Source organism: Vigna umbellata, chromosome 11, assembly GCF_029865625.1.
Source record: "Vigna umbellata cultivar VRB3 chromosome 11, Vumbellata_1.0, whole genome shotgun sequence".
NCBI classification, from domain to species: domain Eukaryota; kingdom Viridiplantae; phylum Streptophyta; class Magnoliopsida; order Fabales; family Fabaceae; genus Vigna; species Vigna umbellata.
Window position 1 is genome coordinate 30156898 of NC_142175.1, and position 10906 is coordinate 30167803.

General features: G+C 33.8%; 1 pseudogene; it reads left to right on the forward strand.

The window, feature by feature from the left end:
* Nucleotides 1-6956: 6956 nt before the first annotated feature.
* LOC124836701 (exocyst complex component EXO70A1 pseudogene) lies at nt 6957-9384 on the forward strand (annotated as a pseudogene).
* Nucleotides 9385-10906: the final 1522 nt, after the last annotated feature.

The window sequence follows — 10906 nt, forward strand, 5'->3', positions numbered from 1 at the left end:
ATTTACCTAATCTTAAAATGCACAAATTACAAATCAAAACAAAAGAAATAACTTCTTTTTCTTTTGTTTTTATTTTTGAAAGTTAGAAGAAAGATTAGAGATTTGTTTTGGTTTGGTGAAATGAACAAAACAGAGAAGAGGACAAAATTTGATATTTAATAATAATAATGTTGCTTAAGTCAACCATATGCTAATGTTCACAGCATACTACAGCTGGAAGTTCATTGAAATGCATAATTAAATTACATAACTGCTAATTAATTATTAATTAATTAATGACTTAATTATGAGTGTGAGCATGCATATCCTGGCATACAACAATAACCCACACTCACTCACTCCTCCATTCTGCAAATTTGGATATTCCTTATTATCTGTACTTCAAATCTGTCATAGAATTTTTAGGTTTCATAACCATAATCACTATTTCTTCATCTCATTATTTTTCAAATCTCCATACTTCAATTCTTTTTTTCTTTCTTTTTTCTAAAATTTGCACACTCCCCAAAATCATATCAAACTTCCAATTACTGTTTTTTACATTTGGGTATAAAATTATGCAATAGAAGAGAAATATTCGATAAATTTCACAACATTGAGAAACAAATCATATAAAAAAACTATAACGTTATTTTAAATTTAAAAGGATGCACCTTCAATTTCATATCTTATTTTACTTTTATTTTTAATTGAGATGTTAAATTTTTAAGAATTAAATATGTTTTTGCTTCATTAACTTTCATTAAAAATTGAAATTAATCTTTATAAACTTTGACTTAATTTAATCCTTTAATTTTAAAAATGTATAAATTTAATTCTTTTAACCAATTTTTGTTAAGTTTATTTAATGTTTTAAATATGTTTTTTAATTAATATTAAAAAAATGTGTATAAACAACTTAAATCTATCATAAAATCTATTTGAAATAAATAAACTTAATAAAAAAAACTAAATTTATGTAATTTTAAAAATAAGAAACTAAATTAGTTTAAATTTTTGAAAAAAAATTTTTAATTTTCACTTAAAATTAAAAGCCTAAAAATATAGTTAACTTAATTTTCAAATATTTATTATTATTAATGACATAATTTGTATTTTGAGTGTGTAGGATTACGGGGGCAAGGTGACATGTTGTGTTGTGGTTCTAGAAGTTTCGTCTAAATTAGTAAAATTTGATTGCAATATCTTGAAATGATTTGGTTGCACAAGCACTCGTGCAACTCTAAATTCTCAACCTTTTTGTCATTTTGTTAGTAAAAAAGAATTTGTTGGAGGATTAGAAAGATTCCTCAAATAATTATTTTAAGAAACAATAGTAATAATTTTTGTGTAAAATTGTAAGAAAATCTCTTTGCTCCCTCTCATGCCAAAAGTAGTGATTATTTAAATTTGTGAATATTCCTTTTACATGAAAATGCACATGTCCTTAAATTTTAATATAATGAAAAAATATTTTCTAACATGGGGACTAGGGACAACCCTATGCCCAAGACGTGCTTAGCTAGCTTCTAATCTGCATTATTACACATTATACAAAACATTACTAATTTATTCAACTCATCCTTAAAATTATCATTTTATAAAAAAATCTTACAATATATTAAAAATCTCATAAAATATATTAAAAATTTTACATCAATTAAAATTAAAATGATAAAATGAAGTTTCATCTACTAACGTAAAAAAAATTCACAAAAATATCTTTCTTATAAATATTTACACATGATCAGATGTTAGGTAGTTCAGTTTCTTTTTAATGCTATTAATTTTAGAGAATAAAAGATTATGATTTTCTTAAAAGAATTATTAAAAAGTATATTAAAATTTAAAAAATAAACTAAAAACAAAATCGAAGAGACTAAAAATATATTTAATTTTGATAAGATGTTTCTTGGAAATATTTACATGTTTTTTCTATGAATAAAAACGATCTTTTAGAGTGTATGTATATGGCATGTATATATATGGTCAGGTCATGATGAGAAGACACATCCTTCAAAATACAACTTTTGACGTATATGACAAAAATAACCTCGTAATAAAACTTTATTTTATATGTATGGGATGTATGGCCAGATGTATGTATGTGTGTGTGATGGAGATAGAAGTTTTGTCGTTCTTGATAATCATGCAAACATATTTATTATTGTATACGCAGGCTGTGTTGTTATTAATTATTTAATTTTTCTGGTGTTTAAATTATAGAGAAAGAAGAAAAGGATAAGAAGGTAACGCCGTAACGGAGATTCGTGGGAACAGGACATGACTCAATTTAATTCCTCTTTCCACCCATTGGCTTGCAAATCAATGATTTTGATAAAGACCCTTTTCTATTCTATCATTCATAGATATTCCTAAAACTAACTAATTTCATAACAATTAACAATGCCATTTATCTTATCAAATTTACATTTAGCTTACTAGCTTTCGCAGAAAAATTTAAAGATTTTAATGATAGTTTGATATATATATATATATATATATATATATATATATATATATATATATATATATATATTCGTTTAGAAAGGTTTTCTTTATTTTTAGAAAATGCATTGATGTTTTAATCAGTAAAAAATATATTTATATAAATCATGTGTATTTTTTATGAATATTCTTTAAAAAATATTAATTATATTTATACTATTAATATGAACTATAAATCTATATTTTTGTTGAAACAATACTTATAAACATTATAATAAATAAATAATAATAGATAATTTAAATTAGTAACCACCAAATTATATATTTAGTTATAATAGGTAAATATAATTCAAATAAACATAATTTTAACTTCTTCGTAATAAAAAGATTTAAATAATCTTATTAAATCGTGTTTTAATGTAATTATTGGATTAAATAGAAATATCTTTCATTCTATTTTTTTCCTTTTTTGTTGAATATATTACCATAATGCATTAATGTGTAAATATAATTGTGAGAACCCAAAATTTGAGATTTAAAAGAATGGGTTAGTGTATTAGACTAATAGAACCAAAATTTTATTTTAGTATAAAATAGATTTCTGAACAACCTGATTCATTAGCTACTTTCACCATCTCTCTAAAATCTCAAGTTCTTCTAAGTTCTCCTCCTTCTCTCTACCATTTCTTCTCACTGAGTCGTTGGATTGTCAATCAGGAGGTGTCCAGGCGTCCACGGCGTAGAGAGCTTCGTCTTCGACCGATCAATTTCTTCATTCCGGTAAGTAGTTTTTCCCTTTCCTCCGTTGCTTTAGACCTAGCACATGCAATATTTGATGGTTGCACGTGTCTTGTGCTTTCCTCTTTATCATTTTCCACTCAATCCTAGCTCTAAGAGTTGTTTCCATCACCGTTTCGGTAGTTGTAGGGCACTGTTTAGGTTCTTCGCCGAGTAGGGTACTGTGGAAGCGGTGTTGTGAGCTGGGTTGTTCAACTTCAAGGTAAGGGGAGCTAGAATACTTTCTTATAATTTGTTGTATGTTAGGTGTATGGACTGATTTATGCATTATTCTGCTGTTTGGGTTACATTTTAAGTTTTGAGTGTATGGAATGGTTTGTACTGTAATGCTTATCTGTGAAATTGAGGCTGTGAACTGTTATTAATGTGATGTGCAACTGCATTTGAATATGGTTGATAACTATAATGGGTTGGGATAGTTGTCATGTGGAGAGTTAAGTGAGTTGGTAGTGTTTTAGGTCATTATGTGAAATAATGATTTTGAGCATTGGATGTCTAGGGTGCATTTGAGCTGTTGGGGCAGTCTTAGCAAGCGTATTGTGACTTGTTTGAGTCACCAAAGTGGTCCAAATAGGTGCAAAGTGTTAAAATTTGGTTTGGGTCCCTAAGTTGTAGAAATTGGTGTTTTAGAGTTGAATATGAATCTTAATCACTTTAGATTTATAGTAAAGAGGGCTGGGATCATCTAGATAATTTTAATTAAGCATAAAACATGAATTACAAGTGTTAGAAGTTGGAGCAAAGGCCTAGAAATGGTAAGGGTATGTGTGAGGGCATAATTCTGCATAATTTGCGTTCTGCAGATGATGCAGAGTCGTTATGCAAATTGTCTCGCATAGCGAGTCCTTGATGAGGGTGCTCTTTGGTTGAGTCATTTGTTGTGCGATCTGATGCGCTGTGCGAATGATTGAAGGGTGCTGCTCTCTGTCTTGAGATTCGCCTCGCGGATCCTGTCTCTATGCAACTGGTGATGGTCTGGAACTGATATTATTTTAATTCGAAAGGCGAGATTGGGCACATAGCGAGGCTTTGGGAGGGGTAGTCTCTGTCTAGGCTCTCGCATAGCGACAAGGGTGCGCTATGCGAGAGATTTGAGGCCTGGTACCTCTGTGAGTTAATTCGCCCTACGAGTAGTGTGCGCTATGCGAAAAGCTCTTAGTCTCGTTGTGCAAAGGGATGCGCTGTGCGAGACGTTCAGGGTTTTACTCTCTATCTTCTCTTTTGTATTGTTTCACATAGAGTTGAATGTTGTATGGTTTGTGAAGTATGTGTTGGAGCATATTGTATTGTATGATGGGATTCAAACATGTTGTATATTGTTAAAGCGAAAGTGTATGTGATTCAAAGGTATGATTGGTTATTCAAAGTGATTCAAAGTATGTGGTTTTAAAAGTATGGTTGATGAACGTAATTCCATGGATCTCAAAGGGAGGTTACATGGTGGTGCCCTATGTTATTGGACGTAATTCCATGATCTTCAAGGAGAAGACCCATGGTGGTGAGGTGCCCTTGATGTGTTTTAGAATGATTTGCATGGAAGCTCAGTCTTGGGGGTTATCCTGAAACTACAATGGTCAATCATTCTCAAGTAGAGAGGATTGAACCATGTCGTGAGTAGTAGTAGGAGGTCCTAGTCTTGGGTGCTTCCAGTATGGTCCAAGGTGAGTGATAACGGACTAACCTCGTGAGTGTGGTAGGGTGAAACCCATTGGCAATGAATTTGTAAAGCAATAGAGGCCACCACGAGTGCATGACCCGCCATAGCTCGATAATCATTCTAAGTCGGGACGAGTCAAGTGTAAAGTGTAACAAGTGGTGTTGTATGGTTCATTAACTTTAAATTAAACTTGCATGTTGTGTGTGATTGTTATAACATGATTTTTGTATATCTAGCTCACCCTTCTGCTTGTATTTGTCTGTTGTTAATGTCGTGTTTCTGTTGCAATGATCATCCACTTGGATGTGAGCAAAGGTAGATGAGTACCCCTGGAGCAGGTCCTGGATGGTGATGATGCTGCAACTTAGTTTCTTTAGGATTTCTTAGTTAAGTTATATTATTTTGAAGTACTCTTATGAGTGTTTAAAGTTTTAAATTATAGTCAAATTTGGGATGACTGTAACCTTAAGACTTTATCTGCAAGTCTTATTCTAACTGTTCTATTATATTAAAATGTGGACTACTATATTATATATTTTTATATAATCTGGGACGTTACAATAATTGTACAAAACAATATAAATTTAACTAACATCAAATTAGTAGTGTCAAATGGATTACTATTATTATTTTTTCCATAGTTTTATATTATAATTATTTATTATTTGTACTTATGTATATTGATAATATGATATGTTTAAATATTACAATATTGTTTAATAATATTTAAATAATTTTAATATTTAATTTAATTACTTGTTTTAATAAATCAATCCTTTAATTTTCAATTATTATATTTATAAGAATGATTAATTTAATTTTTGATTGAATTTTACTGCTATAAATGAATCAATCAAAGAAATCTACTTACACTATAATAAATATATAAAAAAAATCAAGAAAATAAACTTTAAGTGAATATTTTACATAACTACCAATTTTTAGTGAGTAAAACCATATTACAAAAAAAAAATATAGTCAACCATGAACTGAGTCAGTTTTGATACTCTACATCAAACATTAAAGTTATATTTCCTTACCATTGATATTTTATTTCTCAAATTGAAATATTATTTCTAAAAAAATTAATGTATGACTTTATAATTATCTTATCTAAACGTATTTAATGATTCGCTTATATTAATTATTTTGTACTTTCATTTCAAAATTGGTTTCACAAATAATTTTGCCATGTATGATCCCCGGTAGTACTATTTAGACGTACTATAGTTCTTCTACTCTTCAATCAAGAGCGGTATGGTACTTTAGATTTAATATTAATTAATGCAAACTAATTTTATCTTAAATTAAGAGTTGCCTACATTTTAAAAAGCTAAGAAAAGGACAGTTAGTATAAATATTAAAAAAGAATCATAATGGGTTTTGAAACAAAATAAATGGATACAATATCCTATAACCTTGTAAAAAGTTAGTACAACATTAACTCCTTAAGCTAAACCCTGTTCATATTTGGAATAAAGGAATAATCTAATTAAAATAGAATGACAATATAAAAGTTTTTAACAGTTTTATTTAATTATATATAGTTATGTGTAATAAAATTATCGATTTTTCAAATGTTGTATTTAGATTGATTTTTAATCTTTAATCGATGTATTATATAAAAACTGATTGTGTATTGAAATTAAATTATAAAAATAAAAGAGAAAAAGTGAAATTCTTTATTTGACGTGCCTGAGGTTGGAAGTGAGTGTATAAATTGGAAGCAAAGAGGAAATTGAGTTGCAGCATTGCGCTGAATGTGTTTTTGGCCATTAAATGAGACACAGGCTTGTAGTGTCAGTCTAGAAAAGGAAAAGGAATAATGAGTGAAAAAGGATGTGATATAAGAAGAGAAAGAAAGGGAGAAAGATGAAGAGAGAAAGTAAGAAAAAAGAGATGAATGGTGAATGTAGATATAAGAAGATGAAAGATGATATTAGTGTGTATAAGAAGAAGGATGGAAAAAGGTCAAAAGGAGAAAAGGAGAACACCAAAATTGGCCAGAAGGAACGGCGGCATTTAAAAAGTCAAATGAGTAATGCAATGATATGAGATATACTAATCTTACTCTCTTCTCTTCTTTTCATTTTTCCACATTTCCCATTTTCTTTTACCCCACTTTTTCCAGACCTCTCTCTTTCTCCATTATTCGGACAAAAGCTATCTTCTTTTTCTCTCTCTCTCTCTCTCTCTCTCTTTCTCTGTCTCACTCCGCCGCTTCATTCCGTTGATCATGGAGAGCCTCCCGCTTGAGACGGCGGAGAAGATCATTCTGCGATGGGACTCCACGGCGTCGGAAGATGCCCGGGACAAGATGATATTCTCCGGCGACCGGGACGAGGCGGATCTCTACCTGCAGGCGGTGGATGAAATCCAGAGGTCCCTCTCCTCCGTTTCCGTTTCGGAGAAAGTCAACTCGGCCATCCAGATCGCCATGGCCCGCTTAGAAGACGAGTTCCGCAACATCCTCATCTCCCACACCAACTCCTTCGACCCCACCACAGAAGACGAAGCCTTGCAAACCCTTGACCCTCCTTCTTCTTCGTCTTCTCCCAAACACCCTGACAACGACGAAAGCGATGAAGTTAGCCAGACTTCTCTCCTCCGTTTCAACAGTGACGGCGCTGCTTCCTCCGTCACGGGAAGCTACCGCTCCACCAGCAGCATCCGCGAGATCGATCTCATCCCCTCCGACGCCGTCTACGACCTCCGTTGCATCGCCGAACGCATGGTCTCCTCCGGCTACTTGCGCGAGTGCATCCAGGTGTACGGCAGCGTCAGGAAATCCTCCGTCGACGCCAGCTTCCGCAAGCTCGGTATCGAGAAGCTCAGCATCGGCGACGTGCAGCGCCTCCAGTGGGAGCAGCTCGAGAACAAAATCAGACGCTGGATACGAGCCGCGAAAGTCTGCGTCAGGACGCTCTTTGCCAGTGAAAAGAAGCTCTGCGAGCAAATCTTCGATGGAGTTGGAACCTCCATCGATGACGCTTGTTTCATGGAGACTGTGAAGGGCCCTGCGATTCAGCTCTTCAACTTCGCCGAGGCCATTAGTATTAGCCGAAGGTCGCCGGAGAAGTTGTTCAAGATTCTTGATTTGCACGATGCGTTGACGGAATTGATGCCGGATATTGATGTTGTGTTTGATTCCAAGTCCTCCGAGACTATTAGGGTTCAGGCAGCGGAGATTTTGTCGAGGTTGGGGGAGGCTGCTAGGGGGATTTTGTCGGAGTTTGAGAACGCTGTGCTTAAGGAACCCTCTAGGGTTCCTGTTCCTGGCGGGACGATTCATCCTCTGACTCGGTATGTGATGAATTACATAAGTTTGATCTCTGATTACAAGGTTACTTTGAATGAGCTTATAGTGTCAAAGCCCTCCACGGGGTCCAGGTATTCGGGTGATCCTGGGATACCCGATTTGGATTTGAGTGAGTTTGAGGAGAAGACCCCTTTGGATGTGCATTTGATTTGGATTATTGTGATTTTACAATTCAACTTGGATGGGAAGAGTAAGCACTACAAGGACGCTTCTTTGGCTCATTTGTTTGTGATGAACAATGTGCACTACATTGTGCAGAAGGTGAGGGGGAGTCCAGAGTTGAGGGAGATGATCGGGGATGATTATTTGAAGAAGCTCACCGGAAAGTTCCGGCAGGCAGCTACGAGCTACCAGAGGGCAACGTGGGTGAGGGTGCTGTATTGTTTGAGGGATGAGGGGTTGCATGTGAGTGGGGGGTTTTCTTCTGGGGTGTCCAAGAGTGCTCTCAGGGAGAGGTTTAAGGCTTTTAATGCCATGTTTGAGGAGGTTCACAGGACTCAGGCAGTTTGGTTGATACCGGATTCGCAACTAAGGGAGGAGCTGAGGATATCGATATCGGAGAAGCTGATTCCGGCGTATAGGTCGTTTCTTGGGAGGTTCAGGGGCCACATAGAGAGTGGGAGGCATCCGGAGAATTACATCAAGTACTCTGTTGAGGACCTAGAGGATGCCGTTTTGGACTTTTTTGAAGGGGTTACTGTTTCCCAGCACTTGAGGAGGAGATCTGAATGATGGAATGGACTAGTGGAGTGCAGTGAAGTGAAGAAGTGAAATGGAGTTTTGCAACTTAGAAGCTAGGACATATTCTTTTAATTTTTTCCCTGGAGCGTTCAGGTAATTGAGTGCTGGCCAATCTGAGGTTGCTCAAGCTCTCGGGTGGGTGCTCCAACAAGATTTACTACCATGATCCACGATTATCGGAAAGAAAGATTAAGATTCCCTAATCTTGTGTTGAAGCCTGATGTGGCTTGTGACAAGCCAAGTAGCTACCTCACCCTGAATGCTGCTGCCTGTAAGCACGTTATTTGATTTCTCACCACATTCTAGATTTTGTTTCATTTGTTTATATTGGAATTTGTTGTACGTGTGTTTTTTTTTTTATTATTTATTTTCTAAGGTCGAAAGAGGGCGGTTTCTTTTGTAGCTTCAAATGACTTCTATACAATGTGATAATTTTGCACTATATGCTCTGTCTTAAATCTTAGTCCTAGATACATTTCGTCTTTGGGCACCTGTATCTTCTGTTTTTTCTTATATCTAAGAGATTCATATGGAAAACAGAAGAGTATTAGATATATAGCACACGCACACACACCATAACACGGGAATTGCTGATATGTTGTGAGTATGCTGAAAGACCTTGCTTCAGTAAAGAAGCATGGCACACTTGGTTACCAAGTAATGTGTACACAGCTTTATAGCTCTTAATAAGTGCATATTTTCTGTTGGCTGGATTCTTGGACGCTTTATTATTTGTAATTGGATAATCATTACTGAATTTTCCTTCTATCTTTCATGGACCAGTTAATTACTAATCACCTACTGTTTACAAGTGTGAACAGTTTTATTAAAAGGTTGTGTTAGGTTCATTCTGAAAGAAGGCCAAGTTTCTCTATTTGAATGTTAACCAAGGGCATGAGAGGCTGCCGGTAGATGGCAGTATTCACACACCCCTTTCATTATACGATCCTCTGCATCACTTTCCGTTAAGAGTAAGGAATAAGAACCAATAAACAGGATTTTTGTTGAAAACTTGAAAAGATGATGGGGTATTTAAAGTAAACATTAAATGTTACATTTTGTTGTACAAGCTTTAGTATACCAGTTGGCATTCTTCAATGAGTAAAGAATAAAGGATATGATGTGAACGATAATTTATTGTAGATCTAAGAGTTATTGGAGACAAGCCAGAAATTCATGCTCTTCCGTGACCACAAGGCTAAAATGACTATGATTGGATCACCTAAGGTTTTGTTGCCATCTAATTTTAGCTGTTACCCATTTAGCTACCTTCGTAATCTTATCACGTTCAATACAACATCATGAACAGCAAAAGTTTCAGGCCCTGCCAACAAAGCTGGATTTATCACTGTTTTTTATTCTATATTTGCGTAAATATGATGGTGATGCCTGAAAACGAAAGCAAGTGGATGTATTATATAGTTTGGTAGTTTTAATGTAGATGGGTTTCTCTATTTCCTATTTATGAAAATGATGAGGCAATAGATGCCTTTGTGTATTTTGTCATACAATGTCTTTTTAGAAAAAAAAGTTCACTTATATTTTGAAGTATTTTTTTCCTATTGTATTCTCAAACTAATTACTCCCTATCAATTAAAATAATATATTTATTAAGAGAACGAGGTTTTTTTTTAAGATAAAATTGTTTAAAAAATGTTTATTTCTGTTATTAGTTTAAAGAACTTTAAACTGCAATAATAATTTGAGATGATATAATCGAGTGTAAAAAAGAACATACACATATATATTATATAATTTTATCTTATAAAATCAGTCTATGAAGTAAAATTTACTGTTACATTGCATATAGATTAGCTAGTGTTAAATTAATTTTTAAAAGGCAATGTTGTGTAGAAAAATGCACATCTAAACATGGACTTTGAGAGAAACTGTTCTACACTTCTCTTCTTCATTATAGGTCAATAATTGAATTCTTTAAGTCCTAAAAGTAAAATCACTATTAA